General features: G+C 40.5%; 1 long non-coding RNA gene across 1 annotated transcript in view; it reads right to left on the reverse strand.

Annotated features, from left to right (window-relative positions):
* Positions 1 to 1,843: 1,843 nt before the first annotated feature.
* Positions 1,844 to 25,137, reverse strand: part of LOC121922045 — a 31,541-nt gene continuing 8,247 nt past the window's right edge. Inside the window, exons 2-4 of the long non-coding RNA XR_006102088.1 lie at positions 13,132 to 13,254; positions 8,786 to 8,836; positions 1,844 to 2,171 (exon numbers count right to left, since the gene is read on the reverse strand). This is a non-coding gene — a long non-coding RNA (uncharacterized LOC121922045). The remainder of the gene's footprint in view (positions 2,172 to 8,785; positions 8,837 to 13,131; positions 13,255 to 25,137) is intronic.

The following is a 25,137-nucleotide window of genomic DNA, read 5'->3' on the forward strand; positions in this document are numbered from 1 at the left end:
ACGACTTGATTTCTGTAACATTCTTCTGGCAGGGCTTCCTCTTTCTCACCTCCGTCCTTTAATTTCTGTCCAGCATTCAGCTGCACGCATTATCACATCTGCCCACCGCTGTGACCATATCTCTCCTGTGTTGGCATCCCTTCACTGGCTCCCCCTCCCTTTCCACATTCAGTATAAGTTCCTGCTGTCCATATTTAAAGCCCTCCATGGGTTGGCCCCTCCTTACTTATCAGACCTTATTTCTCCTCACCTTCCCACTAGGGCCCTCCATTCTGGTAGTCAAGGTCTGCTGTCACAGCCCAGGATTTCCTCTGCCCCATCTTGGATTCGCCCCTTTTCACTCACTGCCCCTCACTCCTGGAACCTTCTTCCCCCCCGAACAAGAGCCATCACTTCTTTAACCAGCTTCAAAACGGAGTTGAAGACCGTCCTGTTCAGAATAGCGTTCCCAGGCCTTGCTTAATTGTCACTTGCCTCCCTGGATGAAGATTAACCATCCATTATGAAGCCAAGCCCTCCCTCCAGTCCACCTGCCTTGGTCCAGGCCTTGGAGGTAGAGAGGAACTGCTGGACCTCATCCCCTTCCCCACCACTACTCCCTTCTCCTTTTGTGTGGTGTCTTTTTAGATTGTAAGCCTGAGCGTTTTATAAATAAAGGTTAATAATAATAATAATAATAATAATAATAATAATAATAATAATAGATTAACTTCATCAAGTAAGCCACAGGCCTGAGTTTGCAAGTCCTGAGCAGGACAGTTGATGACTGAGGCTGTTAAAGGTCTCATGTATAGGGGGAAGTCATCTTGGTGGCAAACAACAACAACAATCGCACAACAATATGATTATTGTGTGTGTGGAGGGGGGAGAATTTCATACAATGAATGTAAAAGCCAATTCAGTGTGCCTGTAAGTGCCACTGGTTTGTGTATGTGCATGTGCTTATGCTTATCTTTTGACTTATGGCAACCCCATGAGTTTCATAGGTGAGAAATCCTCAGAGGTGATTCTGCCAGTTCCTTCCTCTGAAATACAGCCTACACCACCTATTATTTATTGGCGCTTTTCCATTCACGTACTAACTAGAGCTTGCCCTGCTTATGTGACTGATCCTGCTTAGCTTCCAAGATCAGATGGGGTCTGGTGTGTTTAAAGGCAGGGTTTGAAAATATTCTTTTTCCTTGGAAAGGTGTTTTTGGCTGGACTCCCATGTGTGAAAAGCAGCAGTTAGAAAAGTGAGAAAAGCAGAAGTCTCTTCCCCTCACCCCACCCCCAACTCCCCTATTCAATTAAGAGTTTAGAAAATTGAATTTCCAGACAGAAATATTTTCTCACTTGTTAAGTTTGGTGTTTTTATTTGACTTACAGACTCTATGGAAATGTGGTTGATGCTCATCCTGTAACGTCACTAGAGCACATATGCTGCAACATTACTACGGGCCCTAGTGATGCTCCTGACATGGCAATCCATTTCCAGGTCAGGAAATAGTATTTCCTGGTAGTCTCCCATGCAAACAATTAGCAAACTTGAACCTGCCTAACCTCTGAAACCAGATAAGATCAGTTTTGTTCAGAGTGGAATGTTAGAAAGGATTTTGTTTCTTAATGGCCATTAGTCCTGAAGACTCTCAGTCTTTCCAGTTGATTTTTCAGCTGTCCTGGTAGCATTTATTTCCTTTATGGGTACCACTGTACAGGGAACCCTCCCCACCATACACAGATTCCAGTACCTTGGTTTCAGATGGCTTTGTTTTACTTCTAAACTAGGCACTCAATCAGTCAATGATATTAAAGTGAATTAGACTATTTTATGTGCAGAAAAATGACACTATTTAGGAGGAAATACTTTTTTTTACTGTGTATATCAATGCAGGAAAACAAAACTGATGATGGTGATTAAAATAGTAGTTGCTGATGCGTCAAACTTAACCAGTCATTGTCCCACAATTCCTGATGTGTTTCCTTGAACATTCAAGAGTGCTAGCAGTCATTTCTAACTAAATCACTACTATTTTAAAGAACACACCAAAGTGTGGATTAACATTATCTTGTAGTTCCAGGATGATGATTATGATTGATGATAAAGTGAACATTTCAATCAAACAATCTAGGATCATTTTATTCAACTGTAGTAATCTCTGGAGATGCTCTTCCAACATCAGTATATTTTCCTGTAAAATAAAAATTGCTGTAAGATAACCAGACAGAAGCACATGGATCAATCATGGTATCATTTGGGGTCTCCTTGCTGGGATGTGATGGTGAGGTTCTTAATTGGTCTTTCAGTGATCCCCCCCCCCAGGAGACTGCTGTTATACTTCACCATTCATCCCACTTTCTCTACTCGGATGTGAAGGGACCAGGAGGCCTGCAGTGCAGGATGGACAATGATAAAAAAGCAGGAGGATAGGGAGCAGTCAAGTCTTCTCCAGGTGGCAGCTGCAGGAGCCTTTCTGCCTTTTGTTCTTAATATGCATGCCACAAAGGTTCAGCTAAAAAGTCTGGTTGAAACACTGTGGCTACCGTAATCTGGCTGCCCCTGTAATCTGGAGCAAGGCTGCTGTAACCTGCCCGGATTCCTTGTGATTGGGCAGGCTATACATTATTATTATTATTATTATTATTATTATTATTATTATTATTATTATTATTATGGGTTCGAGGATGAGGGTCCTCTCCACTGCAGGAGTCTCCCTAAATCCTCAAGACAGGGGGGATGTCTGCTGGAGCCCAGGCTAGAAAGAGACTAACCAGGGTAGGCATTTGCTGGTTTTGATGCCAAGGGGAACCTTAACCTTAGGAAGAGTAAAGAGTGAGAGAGTGAATTTTCCTGTCAGGCAAGTTAACTAGGCACACAGGAGGTATCATATCTGTCACTGAGATCACATGGCAGTGGATAAGTCAAGGCTGGCTCAAGCACAAACACCACCTCCTTACAATGCACAATCAGCAGGATTCATACCACTAGAAATAATGAATGAAAAGCAGCAATGTCATCAGCTTGGCCTGGCTGGATTTGTCCTCAGCAGCAACTGTGACTCTTCCTGTGTCAGCACTGCAATCCCTGACCTGCTCCCTTTTAGGGGGAGGAAGGTAGGAAGGCCAGTGTGTGGAGGAAAAGGCCTGGTGAAGTTAGTGGATATTGGGCAGGAAGAAGGAAGAAGGAAGGGAAGAGAAACCCCGAGTAGTGTTTTTTGGCTGGGCTGTTGATGTGTGCTACCTGGATCCCTAGGAGAGACCAAAAGAGAGGCTAAGACCCCATTGCAGTAGAAGCCTGTACTAGCAGATCATACTTCCCGGAGGATGCAGGGAAGAGAAACAATGTGAAAGGATGATTCAGTTTGCCATAGCCATTGTGTGGGTGCCTGGTAAGTAGGACTCAAGGTGACTAACATCTAGTTACAAACAAGGACCAACTAAAACATATCTGTTTAATTTGTTTTAAAAAAATACAAACAGCACAAGAATTAAAATAGCTTAAAACACAATTGAAACATCTTATATGTTATATGCTGTATCCAGTCCCTGTCCTAAAGACAACACAGTTTCCTTTCTGGCATGTGTGGATATACTCCTGAATAAGAACCAAGGACAGATTAAAGAGACCACCATACTACACTCTTATAATGCTGATATTCCACTTTTACTGCCCTGGCTGCCTCCTGGGCATTCTGGGATTAGCAGTTTAGAGAAAAGCATTTAGAATTCTCTGAGAACTTTTAGGGCTCACTGAACTACAAACCTCAGAATGCAACAAGAGGTAGCCAGAGCAATGATAGTGGAATAGCAACACTATAAGAGTGTAGTGTGCTAATCGTCAGCTTCTGCAAGATGACTCTGGCAGAAGATCTCTCACCATTGCTAATATTTGTTAATACTGCATAGAAGGAGACATGGTAAACCTTCTTTTGGAGATCTTTTACATGGAAAATACATGTTGAGACAAAATCAGAGATTGTCAAAAAGATAATGTCAGGATGCACTCAACAAGCTACTGGGGTAGAGTAGAGGACAATTACAAGCAATTCTGGGGTTGAAGGTGCACCTGGACTCAAGACAAAAGGAGGTTTGGCTGTTGATGTGCTCAGAGGTGTGTGGGGGGATCTGAAGCTGCACAACACATATTGTGGGGACATATAATGTGAGAAACATGAATCAGGATCATTTAGACATGTAAAACAAGAAATAACAAGTGGAACATATAAACATAGCAGTACTGAAGGTGAGTGAGCTAAGTGGATAGAAATTTTCTCCCAATATTTAGATCCCCTTCATAATAGTCTTAAATTTTAGTTTATTTACAGTAGTTTGTGTGTTAATCCATCCCTGTTGTGAACAGCTAGTTACACAGCTTTGGAATACTCCTGAAACTACTGCTGTCCCTGAATATCCAACCAGAGTCAGTAGTCAGGATCACATTTTTCCAGTTGAAGCATAGCCTCAACTACTCAAATGCCAGTGACACATAGATCGAACTATTATAAAACCGTGTACACTTTTAAAGCTAGCTTGGAAATGTCAATTGGTACAAGATGTAGCAGCTAGAATGTTGGCTAGTAAAACATATCCAGTACTGTATATATTTTACCTGTGACCTGGTTTATTGTATCTGTTTGTTTCCAGGATCAGTTTTAAGTGCTGATAGTGATGATGAACTAGGTTACTTCAAGGCCTGTCTTTGCATGGAAGCCTACCCAAACCTCAAGACTGGCAGTGGAGCCTTATTCTTGGAACCATCACTACTGCATGTTTGATGGCATGTCATGGCACCATAGCTCTGCAATGCTGCCATGACCAATCCTTGGGTATCAGCCATGATAAAGAATGGGATGAGCATCCCATTTTGAATCCATTTTGTCAATTCCACCTGCAGAGAAGTGAAACACGGTTCTTAATTTCCAGCACAAATTCTTGCATTCATGATCCTGGCTCCAACATTCATGTTGAGATTGAGTGCAAGGGGGAAAGATCTGCCCAAACTGTAACTCTTGTTCACCGTTGTTCATATTTCGAATGGAAAGAACTTGAGATTTTCAGAAAATGAATATGTAAGAAGCCAGAAGTAATAGATTTGTCCATCCAGGTAGATAACTTGGTGTTCTTTCCAAGCAAGTGTTCTTATGGGACAGGCAAATATAACATGGTCATCTCCACACTGAGAATAGCAGCAGTTGGCCTAAATTCAGTGGTTAGTCCCCAACTGATGTAAACCCATTTAAACAATGAACATGAACATCTGTCAACATGTATGTAAGTCCTACAGGTCTCCTTCTAACTAGAAGTAACATCTGGATTTAGCCCTGGGGTTGTTAACCATGTGGCACTTCAGATGCTGTAGAACTGCAGCTTCTAGAAGCCATAGCCAGTATAGGCAGTGGTGAAGAATGCTGGAAATTACAGTCCAGCAATATCTAGAGGGCTGCATGACTCACACTCTTGATTTAGGGGCTGTGCAGACTGGCAGGAAAGATTGGCCTGGGGCATGGCTTCCACATGACGTATAGCAATAGCAGTAGCAAGTACATTTCTATACCGCTTATCAGTGCACTTAAGCACTCCCTAAGCGGTTTACAAAGTGTAAGCTAATTGCCCCCAACAATCTGGGTACTCATTTTAGTGACCTCAGAAGGATGCAAGCCTGAGCCGAGCTTGAACCCTTTCGCTGGTATTGAACTCGCAAGCTTATGGTTTGTGAGTGTGTGGCTGCAGTACAGGCATTTAACCACTGCGCCACCAGGGCTCCTCCCCAGACTGGCATAACACCATGGTTCCACTCCCTGGCCGGCATAACACCATGTGCCACATCACATGGCATGCTGCATCACGGCATTCCTCTGGTGCTGCATCTAGATGACACAGTACCAAAGGAGCACCATAAAGCTGCAGCACCAGTGGCTTTGCCACCCTTTCCACAGTGCAAAAAGGAGTTGTGTTTTGCTACTCCTTTTTGTGCCACAGAAAAGACAGATTGGGGCCACTGTGTGTGGTTGCTATGGCCCTGATCTGATGAAGATGAAGGCGGCTGCAGGCCGCCCCTTCAGGGGAGTGGTCTGTACAGCTCCTTAGTCTTCTGAATTTGGCCATGACAGATGAGGGAACAATTTATTTCTATTCTTTTGTAAAGATTATACCAAAAACATCAACAACAAACATAAATATGAGTGAAAAGAGCTTAAGGTTTGAAAAACTGTTTCCTATGTCCATCTCACCACACACACACACACACACACAAGCTATACAGAAAAATAACATCTTCATTTCTATGCTTTGTAGTTCCTAATCTTCAGTCTCAAAGAAAACCAAAACCTTTAGAGGGTTACACAAAGAAAAAAACTTGTATTCCTCTCACTGCCCAGAGGCAAATGCATTAATGATGATGACAATCAAAGAGAATTAATAGACTTAAATGCATTTCAATGTATATGGTATTGTAGCCTAAGCTCATAACTGTGAACTTTCTTTAGTGATTTCAACACAAAGTAGGAGTTTTTTCAGCATTGTGCATATGCTGATCAGTACATAAAAACCAATCAAAAGATGGTGATTTGCAAGTTGAGTAGGTAACTTCTATCTCTTGAGCATTCAGTGTACTAATTTCAGAGCATGGTTGAATTTATGAGATTAATTTAGTATAACAGTAACTTCATTCGGTGTACAGGATCATTTATTCTCCATAAATGCTGAGGCGTTTGGCAGCAGCAGGAGATCATTATCTTATGAGAAGATTATTTTATTGTGGGTAATAAATCTCAATTGTAGTTTGACAAATTTTTCATCATAGCCATCAATTGGGCTATAGATTATCATGGTGAGGAGCACTAAAAGAGAAGCCTCTCTTGATGAAGCATCAGTTAGAAAAATGCTTTAATATTGTTAATGCTTTTACTAGCTTAGGCTGCAATGCAACAAGTAAGTGAAGAGCTGGAAAAGTTCCTTCTCTTCTCCTCTCTTCTTTTGTCTTTTGCTTTCACTCCTACTTTTTGCACTACAACTCCAAGAAAGTACAGCCAGCACATCATTTTTTTGAAAGTCCAAATAGTCTGATAGTAGTTCATTGCGCAAACAATGGGCAGCTGATTCTGAATCTGGCATAAGTTAGCTGTTCATAGTACAGTTCTGTCCTCCCAGTTGAGCCTCCACAGTTTGTTACTACAAATGAGACCTGAAAGCACTTTCATTAGCACAAGTCAATAAAGATCTAAACACATGCGCCTATGTTATGGATGAGAGGAATCCTAGTAATCCAACACATGGAGACAATGCTGGAGCTGAAATGGCCACAAGTTTGCACCAAGCACTATCCAGGCATCAGATAACACATCTCCCCCTACTTCCTAGGGAAAACCAGGGGGGTGGTGATCAATGGATTTCATGGGTGAAGGTTGCTGAGTGATTTTCCTGATATCTGAGAATGAGACAATGTTGATGAGTCCCCAGTCTGGGCCTGCCTCAGGATCCCTCAGCCTCCAAGATTTTTTAAGGGCCCCCAGAAGCAGGAGAACAAGGTATTTCACCCCTCAAATGGATCCAGCTCATTGCCAAAATCAGCAATGCTAAAGCTGTGACAGATATGGCTGTTAAAATCACCTTCCCATGTACACAAGTGAACAGACTGAAATGAATGGTAAAACAGAGGAAAATGGGGCAGGAAAGGCTGCTAAAACAACTAGCTGATAGTGCAGACAGTCATGAGAAGTTTATTGCACTGGCCCTAAAATGGGCTCAGTGCATTCTAAAATGTGCGGGTGTGCGAGTGCTCACAGAACAGGATGGGGCTAAGAACCCCATTTTACCACACTCTGGAACGCCGCCTTTGCTGCCTGGCATTCCAGTTGCATCCCCGTTCCGTTCCAGAGAGCGCCATTTCTGAGAACGCTTTAGAACAGTTTAAACTTACACATCTATTAAGGTATAAGCTCGAATAGACAAATAGATGCTTAATTGGTTGTATCTAATCCATGAAATTGTACTGCAATACATTCTTTAGCCTTTAAGATACTGTGAGACACTCTGAGGCTTCATTTTTTTTATTTGCTTGTTTGTTTTTGTCCTGTTGTTTTTCCACAACAGACTCACTTTACAATGTCTCTGGAAGTTGTTAAGGTTACCCATTTCAATGGCTTCTATATATATTTCATTGTAGTATCCAATATGTGGCTGTGCCATAGACATATTCAGACAACCAAGACAACACATTAAAATAGCATCATTTATCACATTAAGCCTAAGTGAATAAATGTTTAAAAAGGGAAAGAAGCAAAACAACAACTACATCAACAACAACAGTCAAGTATTCAGGGTATTTCACATTATTACTCATAGGAGATTGCAGACATCTGACAGACTAACCATACAATAATTTTTGACAGTCTTGTCTCCATCTCAAAAAGTATGTAATTAAGAATTTTTTCAAGGATTCACTTGGCTGAGTTATGATAGTACAAAAAAGCCTGTCTTTCCAATACCAATTGATAATTTATTGAACCTGCTACTGTCCAAAACACACCAAAAAGGGTGCATGCCCATTAGACACAGTAGAACTTACTTGGAGTAAACATGCATAATTTATCTTGTAATTTAGCTCTCAATATGATTGTGTTAGAAGCTGTCTAAAATTCCCCAAATGGTAAACATTTTTATAAGGTGATGGGGAAATGCTGTTTTAGTAGGGACATGTCACCAGTACCATAAATTGCCTTGAAAAATAGTTTGTAATTTTAAATTTTCTCCCACTTTGGAGAAAACACATATATGCTGAAGCCATAATAAGGAGTCAGATACTTACTTTTTCTTAGTTGTAGAAAATCATTTCAAGAATGTCATCATAGATTTATTTCTGTGGAGGAAACAACCCTTGCTAAATCAAAATAAAATCGACAGTGCTTTGTCTTCACTACATGTTCATCTAGAGTCTAGAGACAGCTGACATTTTTCTTAATGTCTATAAACCCATGATCTTGGGGGGTAGAATTGTCTTTGCTCTAAGTTTCATTTTATTTTGCTACTAGAACCCTAAAATATATAAATAATGCTACATATTAATAATCAAGGCTGTAGTGTTTTCTAACTAGAACACAGCAACATAGTGGCTACAAAGGGTCAATTTAAAATCTAGTTGGTGCTCAGATAAATGTGGAGATCCAAGGTTTCTTACAAATGTTCACCATACAACAATAAAAAGAGAAGAAAAGGGGTATTTTTTTAATATCTCAAAATGATAGAATTCATTTCTTAACACAGACTTTGGAAAACCTGAGCACATCCTGCTCCCTAATTACTAGTGCATTGTAGGTCTGGCAGATTCCAAAATTGTTATCAGAACATAGTAGCTGGTATCATCATGAAAGCACTTTAGAAGGATTAAGGATGTCACAGCAAAGCCTTTGTGCATGCACAGTGAAACCCTGAAAACCCTCAAGACAATCACAAAATGCAATAGGTGCTGCCTGCATATATCATGCAGCTGTCTGTAGAACTGTTTTAGATTGCTGCCAATATGCATCATGTTCTCAATGGTCCACACCTTTAAAAAGGTCACATGAGCTCATATAGCAGCAATAATAATAATAATAATAATAATAATAATAATTTGTTTTATTTATATACCGCTATTCCAAAGATCATAGCAGTGAACCGCAAGTAAGCTAATTAGCAAGTAAGCTAATTTGCCCCCAACAGTCTGGGTACTCATTTTAGCGACCTCGGAAGGATGCAAGCCTGAGTCGAGCTTGGGCCCTTTTTCTGGTCTTGAACTCGCAACCCTGTGGTTTTGAGTGAACGGCTGCAGTACAGGCATTTAATCACTGTGCCACCAGGGCTCTGTTCTGTTTATTCAAATATATTATTTGAATGAACAGAATAAGTACAGTGGGCTCTTGGTGTCTGCTGGGGTTTGGTTCCAGAACCACCTGTAGATACCAAAATGTGTGGATGCTCAGGTCCCAATGAATACAATGGTGTAGTATTCATTGGTGTCCCTTATATAAAATGGTAAAATCAAGTTTTGCTTTTTGGAGTGTGTGTGTGTGTGTGTGAAAATATTTTCAAACCATGTATGGTTGAATCACTGGATAAGAAATCTGTGGATTCAGAGGGCCAACAGTATATGTTCTTTATACTGTATGGGATGAAAGATATTGTATCTAGTGATGGGGCCAATCAATCTCATTCTGATCATGTCAGAGCAATTCTGCAAGTTGTAGTCTGCAAAACATAACTTCCCAAGCTCTACACTTTAAACCTGAGATCTCCATTTCATCCCATTTCGACATGTACAAAATCTGTGCAAAACTTTTATTTTAAAAAATTTTAAACACATAGTTACAAGAATAGAACTGGAATGTTTCAGAACTATGGTAGAGAACTAAGAGGCTCAACAGAACACCCCTTTCGAGTGGCCTGCAGCCACGCCTTTCCTCGCCAGATCGCGGCCAGGGCAACTTCATGCCATGGCCCCAATCTGGCCTTTCTGTGGTGCAAAAAGAAGCTACAAAAGTCATGGCTGGCGATCAGGTGGCCGGTGTGGGGTCAGCTTGGGGGCAAAGTCGGGGCAGCTGGCATTTGTATGCCACACCCCCACACCAGTGTATAATGCCGGTCTGTCAAGCCCCTAAATTCTTCTTCATATTAGTCCAAGAGAGGCAAATAATATACCCTTCAACTGTATTGGTTTGGCAGGGACATCCTGATTAATTTTCTGTCATCCTACTGTTTTAGGTGCTTTAAAAATGTCCCTCCAATTTGTCTCCTTTGTCTTCATCTTATTTCAGTTTGTGCCAATTGAATTCAAAGTGCAAAAGTATTATGTAGGGAAAGAGGAGAGTGGGAAACAGAATCTCACCATTCCCTGTAGGCCAGCAATGTCCAAACTCTGGTCCTCCAGGTGTTTTGGACTTCAGCTCCCAGAAGCCTCAACCACCTTGGCCAATACTCTGGGATGCTGGGAGTTGAAGTAGAAAAACCTGGAGGGCCAGAGTTTGGACATCACTGCTGTAGACCCAAGCAAATGCCAACTGCTGCAGCTTCGCCTAGCCTATGTGTTCTTCTTTTTGTTATCTTGCTTATAGCCTGATGTTACTTGGGCACATATATCCCGGTTTCTATCTGTCAAATATTGCAGGGTATGAAATCACATCAGTTCATATCAGCGTTTTCAAGATTCCCTATTCAGCCTGGATCAAAGCACTGGAATCCTATTGTAAAATGCTTACATGCTTAGCTGTTTGTTTATCTGCTACAGGTCAACACCTTTTTGGTTATTGAGTATATCAGACAATGGGTGAAGTTGGCTGCAGTTTGGAGGGGCAACCCTTTGCAGATATACTGAAGGGTATTGTGGTATATATAGGGGGCGGGGGGGCATACATTCTCAGGTATTGGGAATGTATGCCCCCCGCCCCCTATATATTATGGTATGCTATAATTTTCTTCCCTCATCACTGACTATGCTGGCTAAATCTGGTGGGAGTTGTAGTCCAAAAATATCTGGAGGATTGCATGCTTGTTACTCAGATCTAGAGGCTCGAAACATTACCTTTTGGAAAGACAGCTTTCATAAGTCTCTACCCAGCATGATGACAGTTGCAGTAAAAAATATTTTTCCCCAAGCCCTACCCCAATTCAAATTTTCCCTGTGTGAACTGAAAGGACTGAATGGGGGACATACTGTTGCTAAACCTGGGCTTTTTGTTTTAATGACTATAGATTTAGAGTGTTGTTTCTCCTGTGGTGGCAGGAGACATTTTGAAAAGTTTAATAGGTTCTTTCCCACTAAATTCATCACTGCTCCTTTTACATTGTTCTGAAATTCCATTGCTTCTGATTATTGGTTTTTAAAAAAAATAAATGGCTACACATTCAGAGTGTCATTTCTCTAGAGCAAGTAACAGGTTGACAGAAGATATTTCAGAAAGCTTAATGGCCCCATCTTTCATTGAGTTAATTGTTATTCTTCCTCAATTGTTTTGTTCTTTCTGTATTACCCATGGCAGCTGGTAATATGTTAGGGGTGGGGGAGGTGGGGACACACAGTGAATCCACTTTAAGATTGTATTCTAAACTTCAAAGGAGCTATTCAACATGCTGAAACCTGTCCCCCAGACAAATTCAAAGCCCCGTATAGCTTCATCAAGATTTGGACTAAATTCTGGAATGGACATTACTGTACATTACTTTTACAGAGTTACAGAGTTAAGTCTTTAACTTAGAAGATTATCACACAAGGACTTACACCAATGCACTGTACAGGTGGTGCCTCACATTTGCAGCTGTGTGGCTGGTCATACTGCTGAGTGTCCAATGACATGGCATCTGGGCAGGGCCATGCAGACAGTGGGGTTTCCGCTTTTTCCTGCCCATCTAATCTGACACCCTGTTAAGGTGATGCACACTGCAGTCATGCCCATATCTACTCACAAACAAATCTCACTGAGTTCAGTAGGCTTTGTCCCTGGAAAGTGTGGGGAAGAATAAGCCTACAACTTCAAAGTGTGTTTCTAAATAGAGGTTGGATGGGCATATTTCAGGAGTGCTTTTATTGTGCCTTTTTGTATGGCAGAGGTTGGACTGGATGGCCCTTGTAGTCTCCTCCAACTATATGATTCTAGTATTTGCCTTGGAATATAATTTTTACAGCAGTACTGGCATATGTGAAAGGAATGCTCCCCATACATCTAAGCTTAACACAATAATAAGTTCAATACAAGCATAAAGGCTTATTGTAGAAGCAAAAGGTGATGATTCACACAGTACAGTGGTACCTCGGGATACGAAATACCCAGGTTACGAAATTTTCGGGATACGAAAAAATCCCATAGGGAATTATTGTTTCGGGTTACGAATGTTTTTTCGGGTTACGAAAAAACTTTTGGTGCTTTTTTCGGCTTTTTCGCACGGAATCGCGGCTTTTCCCCATTAGCGCCTATGGCAATTCGGCTTACGAAGGCTTTTCGGGTTACGAAAGCGGCCGCGTTACGAATTAATTTCGTAACCCGAGGCACCACTGTACAATCTATTTCCACCATGATTTTTTACCCTCCAAATAAAAATTTGCTATGGTTGTAAGACCTGGTTAATCAATGTTTAGTTACAGAATCTCTGAAACTTCAAAATATAACTGTAGGTCCCTTCTACCTTTCTTCTCCATCAATGAAGCCTATTCAACTTCCATGTTTCCATGCACAAGTTGCATATTTAGACACACGCTGTGTGGGTGGGTGGATGTGGGACTGGTTATTGTTGTAATCCTGCCTCGATCTGCAGGGAGAGGTGGGAAATATAAATTACTATTATTATTATTATTATTATTATTATTATTATTATTATTAAGTTTTATTATTCATTCCTTCCATTCCCTTCCCTTCCATCCCCAATCCGTCCCAGAGCACTGAAATTTTTGAGAACTGTTCTGAAACAGTTCTCAAAAATCGCCCCCTCTGGGGACAGATGGGGAATGAAACACAACGGAATGAGGGACTTCTGAGTGCAGTAAAATGCGTCCCCCACTCGTTCTCCACTCATTACAGGTCCCTTCCATTCCATTCTCCTTCCGTGCCTCCTTCCGTGGTGCGATAAACTCCTATATGTCAGATCTGATATATTTCTTCAACAATTGTTGGACAACACTGGAAAAGCCAATCCCAGAGTGGAAGCTGGAGTGTGATCCATAAAACCAGACCCTCTCTGCCCCCAGTCTTCCAGGAGTTTTTCATTTGGAGGATCTTGTAGGCCATTTAAAAGCAACAACACACAACTGGGGCAGAATAACACCTCCAAGATAAGTAAAATCCCTCAGAGCCAAACTGTTTTACCTTGTACTGCTTTGGACATAAGTGGCTTTATATTCAGAAGCAATCAAAAGATTTCCAAAACATGGGCATTTACTTCAGAGTCATGCTTCCTTTGAGCCTTTCACACATCCTTGGCACACTAATATTCCAAACCAACAGTTGGGACTATAATATTTTCATACAGTTTAGTGTTATATATGTACCTATCCTGTTCTACTTTATTCCACTGCTTCCAAGGTTGTGTTGTTGTTGTTGTGTGCCTTTAAGTCATTTCTAACATATTGCAACCCTAAAGTGAATCTATTATGGGATTTTCTTGGCAAGCTTCTTCAGAGAGTGTTCACCATTGCCATCCTCTGAGGCTGTATGTGAGTGTGATGTGCTGTGTGACTGCATGCGACTTATCCAAGGTCACTCAGTGACTTTCCAAGGCTGATCTGGGATTTATATCCTGGTCTCCAGAGTCATAATATAATGTTCAGACCACTACATCACACTGGCTTCTGAGGTGCTAGTTCAGAGGTAGGGAACCTTTTTGAGCCGGGGGCCGGGTTGCTATCCCTCAGACAACTGGGGGACCGAAGCCAAAAAAATAAATAATTAAATAATTTTTTTTTAAAAAAATTAATTAAATAAATAAACCAGGACAAAATTTTCAAATGGAGGACACAATTTTTTAAATGGAGGACACGTAAAAAAATTTGCTGATTTTTAAAAAATGTTAATATAAAGGCATGTTTCGGAGGCTTCTATAGACAACTGCCCCCCTTGCCCGCTGCTTGTTCCCCTTGCCTGCCACTTGCCCCCCCCCTTGCCCGCCTCCTCCTGATAGGCCAAAGGCTCCGGCGGCAATCAGCGACAGGACCGGGCAGGGGCTGGTCCCAAGGCCTTGCCGGGCCGCATCCGGCCCATGGGCCGCAGGTTGCCTACCCCTGTGCTAGTTTATTAAATTGTATTTTTAAAGCAAAAACTACATTTCAGTTACAGGTACTGCAACATGCACACATACTTGGCTTCTGTGCATTGTAGAGCAACACACAAAAAGAAAGAGCATTCTTGCCCTGTATCATCATATCTTTCTAACAATCTCATTACAGGGAGAGAGAGCTTTGTGAAGAGGTGAGCATCCTCTATGCATGGAGGTACTCTATACAATCCAGAATGCTGGAAAATTTGTGTTCTTGGATGCACAAAGAGCCTTCTCATAGGTTGTCATCTGAAAAAAACAAACCCAACCTCTGCATGAGGAGAGGAACAGAATCACATGCCCCCTTCCCATTTGGCCCCCCCCCCAAAGAATGTCTGATAAAGGTGATTTCTAATCTGATCACTGATACTGTATTTCTACCTCAATTCTATAGTGTCCATATGGATTTTATTAAATTCTACCACCACACCATTATTTTATCCTATTGAACTCTTGGTAGTGCACATTAACACAAGAAAGTACAACACACCAAGTGTTATTGATCTTGATTCACTGGATGCCCCCCCCTTCTTTGTTTCCATTCTATAAAAATAACGTCGCACTGTTCCTTTTGTTTCATTATTGTGAGCAAAAAAAGAAAGAAAAGAAAAGAAAAGTGGGAAATCATTTTAAAGTATTTATCCTCTCCCACCCATGCCACACAAGTATATCTTGAACTTCTACTGATTTAATCACAACCTGAAAAATAGTTTCCTGTGTTTCTGTTTTGTTTCTATGGATTTACTTAATAAAGTAGTTATTTTTAATTTTCTGTTCTGTTAATAGATTTCCCCATCACAGACAGCTTTCAACTGTGTGTCAGTTCATCTCTTGGTAGTTCTCTCTGTTACTTATAACACACAATTTCATACATTCTAATCGTCTATGAAACTGGAACAAAAAGTTGAGTATCTTAATGAGATCATGTGTTGAAATCCTTATGCAGTGGATGAGATGATTTCCATACTTGGAGGAAACATGCAAATAGGGAATACATTTTCATACATTATGCCATTTTTTGCTCTTCACCCCATCCATAGGACTACAAATTTGCATGTGTCCAAAATGGAAGTTATAAACATAGAATACTTCAAATCACATCAGCCAAAAATGGCAATATATGTGGGAAGACACTTGCAGTGCCTTCATAATTACAATTGCATATTCTTCAAGTTATGTGGATTGTGATTTATTATGGGAAACTTCTGAGGCAGAAGACTGAATGAAAATCACACAGTTTGTAGAAAATTATCTCTCTTGTAGAGAGGGTATGCATAATTCAGTATACTTCAGAGTACTGAAGTGCCCTCTCTTTACTCTCCAGATTACATTGTTTTCTAGGGTTGCATCTGCACTACACAATTTATGCAATTTGACACTGCTTTAACTGCCATTGCTCAATGCTATGAAATGCAGGGATTTGTAGTTTGTGGTAGCACCAGAGCTCTGACAGAAAAGGCTAAATATCTCACAGAACTACAAATCCCAGGATTCCATAGCATTGAACCATGACAGTTAAAGCAGTATCAAACTGCATTATTTCTGTAGTGCAGATGCAGCTGTAAATATGAGCAAAATCAAGACTTTTTTTTATTCAGCCCAATACTAAATCCCAAATCAGTGTGCCTGGTTCTGCAGAATAACCGCAAAAAGGTTTCATATTTGGAACAGACTAACTTTCAAGAAAGCCCATCATTCTGAGAAAACCTTCAGGGAATGGCATTGAAATTGTCACATTTTTTTTCATCTACTACTATAAGCTCCACATCCAAGATGTACACCTTCCCTATATCACCTCTTGTGTCTTTGATGCCAGTTGAAAAGAAAATGAAACATAAAAAGGTTTAAGCTATTTTTTCATGTGTAATCATTACCTCACCCATTAATCTGGCAATTTTTCAGATTCTTCCCTTGAGATGCCTTTATGGCATATGCCAAAATTATTGAACAGTTTGTTATGAAAATGTACAGTCTTTTGTGCTTGTCACTTAAGTAGCATTATGTCTGTGCTGTGTGTCACTTTCCTAATAACTGCCCACAAAAGGGGTGTGTGAATAATCCCCCTCAAAAAGTAAAGGTTGACTTGCATCTATTCATCCAAAACTTTCCATTCTCTGTCCTTCCAGTCAGTAGGGACAAATAATCCTGTAAATTTCATTCAGTTCTGTTAAGAACTAGAACATTTATCAACAATTCCCCAAGATACTGTACACCTATCTGACTGTAATTTGTTCTGTTGAAACCACTCATAAGAGGAGGTAATATGAATGAATTGATTTCATATAGTAGTCTATGGAGGGACACAAAGATTTGGATTTCTGATTTTTAGATTTGGATTTGGACCCAAGTCAAGTCACATGGCACTGATAGATCTGAACTAGATCAGCCACTTTTAAATCACTGAATTATGGTCCATAGCATATCATGTGGTTGCTATGTATACATTTAAGATTTCTGGTTGTTGTTTTTAAATTTTTTTAATGGAATACTGCAAATCAGAAATCTACAAACACAGCTTTCCAGTGGCTGGTGGGAAGCACAGTAATTCTGAGAATTACCTGCCCCTGGTGCCCGACACAAAGTAATCCATTAAAAAAAAAATCCAAACCTGAGTTCGAACACAGAGCAACACTTTTCTGACACAACTATCTGCCTGGTGGGAAAACTGATTCCCTGCTGCATTCTTCTCTAGGAGGTTTACCCAATATTGCCTTGATTGTTTTTGATGGCATATTGTTTGAACTTACTTTCTGACGGTAAGGACTGTCCCACCTTGGAAGTCTTTAAGCAGAGGCTGGATGGCCATCTGTCGGGTATGCTTTGATTGAGAGTTCCTACATGGCAGGGGGTTGGACTGGATGGCCCTTGCGGTCTCTTCCAACTCTACGATTCTATGATTCTAAGATTTGACCAGTAGCACATACAGTCTAAAATTCATTTTGTACCACTACCATGCAAAATAGACTACAATCTAGTAACTTTCTGGAAAAAGCTGAAGTTTACTAAGTCCTCCACTTGTGCAAAAATGTTCTGGATGCTACCCTAACAATAAATATCAAGTATAATCAAAATGGGTTGATAAATATACATCCTAGAGGAGAACATACATTATCTTGAATTGTTTGTCTAGGAAGCACCCCATGTGCATAGATAAGTTTCAAAACCTTACTACAGGTCAAGTCTCCTTTATTCAAAATGCTTGGGACCAGAAGCATTTTGAATTTTGGCATTTTTCAGATTTTGGAATATTATCTTGGAGATGGGACAGAAGTCTAAACATGAAATTATTTTATGTTTCATATACACCTTATACACATAGCCTGGAGGTAATTTTATGCACAATATTTTTTTAATTAATTTTGTGCATGAAACAAAGTTTGTGTACACTGAACTATAAGAAAGCAAAGGTGACTCAGCCACTGCTATAGGCAGTTTTGGAATATCTCAGATTTTGGAATTATGAATGAGGGAAACTCAACCTGTACTTATATTGTACTTCTACTGTTGTAAGACCTTTATCCAACCTTCATTCTGATCCTATTAGAGAAAACACCAAATTTGGTCACTTTCTGATCAAACAAGTGTATATGTATACCACGGCAGATAGATAATTTCACATAATACAGATCTAATATCAGTGTTGAATCAGAATGTCACCACACAGATTCTCATATGGAAGAGTAGACTGTATATACTAACTATGTACAGACAATTCTGTATGCTCATTGGTGTATGATTTGAGAAGAAGGAAAGAATGAAATAGGAGGTTCTGAAGTTTGGTATTAGTTTTCTAAAGAGAGAGGAATATTGGTGCAAAGGAGACTGCTTCTTGCTGCTCTCCTCACGCACTGATGTCACTTAAGGTGAAACATGCCTGCCACTGGTGCAGCAAAGTAACAATGACTTGAATAAAAATAAGTCTTTTATCCTATTCATTCTGGAATTTAATAGAATGAGAATTATTGCCCTGAAAGGGAAAAAAACCCAGCTTATGTTCAATATTTTATAAAATGTTAGTGTGAAATTGAAATCCTATAAACACTTGCCTAGGATTAAGATCCATTGAGCTCAGCAGGTCTTATTTCTGAGTATAAGAGTGCACTGTAAGTTAGATTTCTGCTAATTGCACTGAGAGCTCCTATAGATGGAGCATGTTGAGATATTTTCAATTTACTTAGATTCTTAATGGATTCGACCGAACCTATGAAATGATTACTGAATATGAAGAGTTTAAAAGTCAGCTCAGAAGGAAACAAGACAGTTGCTTTTGATAATATTCTTTTTCTCTGCTGGAAACAGAAGTAAATAATGTCCATTACATTACTTAATCAATCTTAGAGTAGAAAATGCTTAAAATAGAGGCTTTTAGATGTAGTGGCAAATTCAATTTAAAGAGAAAAAAACTTTGTGTCTGATTTTTTTTCTCCTTGTTAAAAAAAAAAATAAAGGAAGAAAAGCAAACCCTTGGAGAGATCTTGTATATTTTCTGCTCCTTCTCCTGCTTCACTTTCCTTGAAGTTACGGATTTTATATAATCTGTATGGTGGGAAGCTGACTGCCTCATGGCATGAGCACATGCAAGAACTTTTACATTCATCAGTTGGCATGGTGTGATGTCATAGGGTGTGAAACTCAAGGCAAATCCAACCAAATATGGACTAGAGCTCATTGGGAAGCCTACAGTGATGCCGGGGGAGGGGGGATATACCTCTCTACCACCACTGGATCTTCACAACGTCATCTGGCAGAGCCGTCTCAAGTGGTCATGAGCCTTTTACACTCTTTCCTCAAAGAAGCGAATACAGACCACTTGTCCGCCTGTTATAAAGAATTTACAAGGCACTTTGAAGGCAAAATAGCCCTCCCTTCAGCCACCATCTGGAAGGGGAGAGAGAGGCAGGCGAGCTCCAACTGCCTTCCTCAAGGAAGACCAGCCCTCCCTTCAGCCACCATCTGGAAGGGGAGAGAGGCAGGCGAGCTCCAACTGCCTTCCTCAAGGAAGACCAGCCCTCCCTTCAGCCACCATCTGGAAGGGGAGAGAGGCAGGCGAGCTCCAACAGGCCTGCCTGGAAGAAGCAGAGCCCTCTCTCTGGTCCATCTGCCTTGGTCCAGGCCTCAGAGGGAGAGAAGAATGCTGGACCTGATCCCCTCCCCCCCTCACCATTCCCTTCTCCTTTTGTGTCGTGTCTTTTAGATTGTAAGCCTGCGGGCAGGGAACTGTCTGGTTAAAAATTAATAAATGTAAGCCGCCCTGAGAGCCATTAGGGCTGAAGGGCGGGATATAAATACCAACAACAACAACAAACAAACCACAAACCAACATTAATAAAATTACTGAGATTGCTCTGAGCTGGAGTTTGAAAAGTGGCCTGCTGGGTGCGGCTGGGACCTGGGCTGCATGTTTCAGTTGCCGAGTGGCATCAGCGGCAAATTACATGCAATAATTCCTGGTAGCAACCCAAAAGGTGACTGTATCCCATTGGGGAGCAGTCAGGTTTTTTGTCAGTGCGATAAGGTCCATAATGAATACCTCAACCAGTGGGCAAAACTTGGGAAATCACCTTATATTAAACATATGCTATGCTCAGGAATATTCTGCCCAGTAATCATATGCCTAATGTAGCATGAGTCACATCATCAAGACCAGAGGGTGGGCAACTGGTTGTGAGTCCAACAATTTCAGGATTCTGGGAATTGAACTCCATGAACAGCTAGAGTCATATGTATCCTGCACATCAACAACTCAGGGTATAGTAGATACAAATAAATCATAAACTGGCTTGATCATGCTTTGTTAAAATGTCTGTCATTGGGTAGTGAAGTGATTGGTACAGTCACTTTTCTCTAGGCGTCCTTACACTATATTATTTAGGCCAGGGACTGTTATTTATGGTTCTCTAGATGTCTTTGAACTGCAGCTCCCATAATTCTTCAACACTGGCTATGCTGGCTAGGTTTTATGGGAGCTGGAAGCAAAAAATATCAAGTAGAATATCACAGTTGCCCACCACTGATAAGAGAACAATACTGGCAGTACGAATTATCTGATTAGCTGCATCAAGCAAGTGTTAGACTAGGTGGCTTGCAAGGCACCTTGCTAATCTTTGCTATCACCTGAGTCAAAATAATGTGCCACCAGCAAATGGTGCAAATGCAGTTATATGGTTGCAAGACAAAGATGAACTGTTCCAGCTCTTTTAAGCTTGTAAGGGAGAGTACTTTCTTAGGAAACTCTATGTGAAATGTATAGAAAAAAATATATGCAACATCCCACAGGAATTCAAGAGTTATTAATGCAGCTTTTTCTTTTTACAATTCTGTTTATCAACTAAGGTCTCTCTGTGGGAGCACCTTTTGTTTGAGATGGAATATTCTCTTAACTCCCCTTTATACTTCAGGGTGGTGGGGTCACAACAGAGCACTGACGGAGCAGGGCTGTGGTTGAAGTGATTTCAAATAATGATGCTTTAACACCCACACATGTTACTCATTGCCACTCACCTGAATGGTTTATTTTTAAAATGTAAAACTATGGGCCACTTCATTCTGACCTCTGCAAAAGAAAGCTCAGCATGGGGGAATTTGTTAGGCTCAAATGTTTACAAATACGCCTCCACGGATGTTCTTTCCTTGCTCTCCAGTGGGAAGATGCAGCCGTGTGATGGGAGTTCAGCTGGAGTGAGTTAGAACGTTTGAATGTAAACCTTCACAGAATAGCTGATATAAAGTAATTCACAAAATTGAAAGTATGAAATACTGGGGGAGGGGGGCGGGATTTTCCAAACTAAAAAAGCCTCAAACTTGTCTTTGTCATGGTTTCCATTATCAAATGAATTGTTGCAATTGCAAGCTCACCAGTATCTTACTCCTAGACCTGAGATCAAGGGGTGAGTCCATGTGGTGCTACAGTGGTAGAAACATGTGAAGCCATAGAAGCAAGGCAGACAAGAATAATAGAATCATATGGGCAGAGCAGACAGGCACAAAAGAGTGGCCTGAGTCCGCTCCATCCGCAAATGGGTTGAGACCATATCTACTGCACAATTAACCCCCAAAGCAGCCACAGGACTCAACCCACACCACCAGGAGTTGGATTATCTTGGTTCCTTTTGGTTTTGGTCCAAAGGACTGGAGCGCGGCCTTGGCACAGCTTCAGGACACTTTGGAAGTATGCATTGTTTGAACAGCATGCCTCTAAAGTGACCAGAAGCCACTTTGTTTGGTCAGTCTGTTCCAGGCCATAAAATCATACAGTTGGAAGAGACCTCAAGGAATATCCAGTCCAACCCCCTGCCATGCAGGAAGACACAACCAAAGTACCCTGAGAGACATGAAGAAATTGTGTGGCTTTCATACTAAGGAAAGATGTGGCAAAATCAGTCAGAGAATACAATGCAAAATTAAACTGTATCATTTTAGTAAGGCTAAATATGAATATCACCATAATTCAAGTATATGCACCAACTACAGTACAGAGGCAGAACAGGAAGAAATTGATAGATTCTATGAAGGAGTACAGGAGGAAATTGACAGCACACTGGCACAGGATGTCAAGCTGATCATTGGAGATTGGAATGCAAAAGTTGGAAACAAAGAAGAATCAAAAACAGTAGGCAGATTTGGATTAGGCAAAAGAAATAAAGCAGGTGAGCATCCGATAGATTTTTGTGAAGCCAACAATCTATTCATTGCAAACACATTTTTCATACAACCAGAAAGAAGGCTATACACATGGACATCACCAGATGGTGAACACAAAAAGCAAAATGATTATTTGATTGGAAGTAAAAGATATCGGAACTCTATACTGGTGGCCAAGACTAGACTAGGAGCCAACTGTTGCACAGATCATGAATTACTCATATCAAAAATAAGAGTAAGGCTCAAGAAGAAAACAAAACCAGTGATTATACCAAAATATGATCTAAATAATATCTCAACAAAATTTACTGGTAACATAAGAAACAGATTTGCACTATTAAGCATAATAGACCGAGAACCAGAGGAACTATCATCTGAAGCCAGGGACTTAATAAAAGAAGAATGCAAACAGACACTTTCAATAAATAAAAAGAAAGAGAAAAAACTATGGATGATAGGGAAAACACCACAAACAATAAAGAAAAGAGAAGAAAAACAAAGGGGAGATAGGAACAAACTAAGAATTATGAATGCAACAGTGCAATGGCTTGTGTGGAAAGATAAAGAAAAATACTACAATGGCCAATGCAGAGAAATAGAAGACAACAACAATAAGGGACAAACAAGAGATCTATTTCACAAGATCTGGGAAATCAAAGGAAAATTCAAGCCAAGGACTGGGACGCTGTATGACAATAAAAATAATATAATTCAAGACCAGGAAGGAATAAAAAGACGTTGGATGCAATATGCAGAAGAATTATACAAAAGAGTTGACAAAATAAAGGACAAATAGAATGAAGAGCCATATGAAGATGAACCCCAAATTCTAAAAAGTGAGGTGGAAACTGCAATAAGAGAAACAGTAAAAAACAAATCACCAGGAACAGATGATATGCCAATCAAACTGCTGCAATCCACATTGACAGAGTCAACTCGAGTGCTAACCAACATATGTCAACAGATATGGAAAACAAAACGATGGCCAACAGATTGAAAGTGATCAATATACATCCCTATCCACAAAAAGGGAGAGACAAGAGACTGCAGCAGCTATAGGACCATAGCACCAATCTCCCATGGAAGCATAATCATGCTCAAAATTTTGCATCATAGATTCCAGCCATACATGGAGAGAGAAATCCCAGAGGTTCAAGCAAGGTTCAGAAAAGGAAGAGGCACTAGGGATCACATTGCAAACATACAATGGCTAATGGAGCGCATCAGGGAATTTCAAAAGAAAATCAGCATGTGCTTTATAGACTATAGGAAAGCCTTTGATTACATAGATCATGAAAGGCTGTGGAATGCTCTTAAAGACATGGGAGTGCCACCACATTTGACAGTCCTGATGAGGAATCCACTCAGGTCAAGAGGCTACTGTCAGAACAGAACATGGAGAAACAGAATGGTTCTCAATTGACAAAAGGGTTAGACAAGGCAGCATCGTTTCTATCTGTTCAACTTGTAAGCAGAACATTTTATAAGAAAAGCAGGCTTGGACACAGAAAAGGGAGGAGTGAAAATAGGAGAAAGGAATATCAACAATCTAAGATATGCAGATGACACCATAATATTAGCAGAAAACCTCCCAGACCTGGAACAACTAAGGAAGCTCAAGGAAGAAAGTGCAAAGGCAGATTGAACTTAAAGGGGGGGAAATAATTACCACCAAGGACCTTCACAAGTTCAATCTAGACAATGAAGAAACAGAAATAGTAAAAGAATTCCCATACCTGGGATCACACATTGATAGAAATGGGGACTTCAGTCAGGATATCAGAAGAAGATTAAGAATGGGAGAGTGGCTATGAAAGAACTAGAAAAGATTCTAAAATGCAAAGATAGACAACTGAGCACAAAAGTCAGAATCATACAAGCCATTGTATTCCCTATTACCATTTATGGATGTGAGAGCTGGACAGTTAAGAAAGCTGATGGGAAGAAAATCACTTCATTTGAGATGTGGTGCTGGAGAAGAGTGATGAGGATCCCATGGATAGCCAAAAGGACAAACATATAAAGGACAAATGGGTCCGAGAGCAGATCAAACCAGAAACCTCCCTGGAAGCCAAGATGACCAAACTGAAGCTGTCGTACTTTGTCGTACTTTGGATACATCATGAGAAGGAAGGACTCATTGAAAAAGACAATAGTGCTGTGAAAGGTGGAGGGAAGTAGGAAGAGATGAAGGCCACATGCCAGATGGATGGACTCTATTAAGGAAGTCACGGGCATGGGGTTGCAGGTATTATGCAGAGCAGTGTAGGACAGAGGGTCTTGGAGATGTCTCATCCACAGGGTTGCCATGAGTCAAGATCGACTTGAAATCAGTTAAGAACAACAATAATAAGGAACTGTTTTGGGGTCAGCTGATTGTGGAAATTTTCATGGGGGCAATTTGGGTACAATCTAGCTAATCAAGGTAATATGATTACCTAGAGCCCAGAGTGAGTGATATTTGCTTCAAATATCACTATTTGCCTAAAAGCATCCATCTACTATCTCTTTCCTTATTCCCCTTCTCTCCCACTTGGGTTTATAGTGTGCTTAATGTACACAATCCAACACTCATTCGGTTATCTTCACAGTCAACCAGAGATTCCTAACATCATTTTTTATTATGGGTGTCCAGATTTTAAAGCTACCATATTCAAAACTTTCTCTTTTCCAGTGCTGTTTGCCATGAGATTTGTGTCCCCACTTGGAGATCCAGGACAGGACAGTCACTACTTTAGTCTT

The sequence above is a fragment of the Sceloporus undulatus genome, chromosome 1 (genome assembly GCF_019175285.1).
Source record: "Sceloporus undulatus isolate JIND9_A2432 ecotype Alabama chromosome 1, SceUnd_v1.1, whole genome shotgun sequence".
NCBI lineage: Eukaryota > Metazoa > Chordata > Lepidosauria > Squamata > Phrynosomatidae > Sceloporus > Sceloporus undulatus.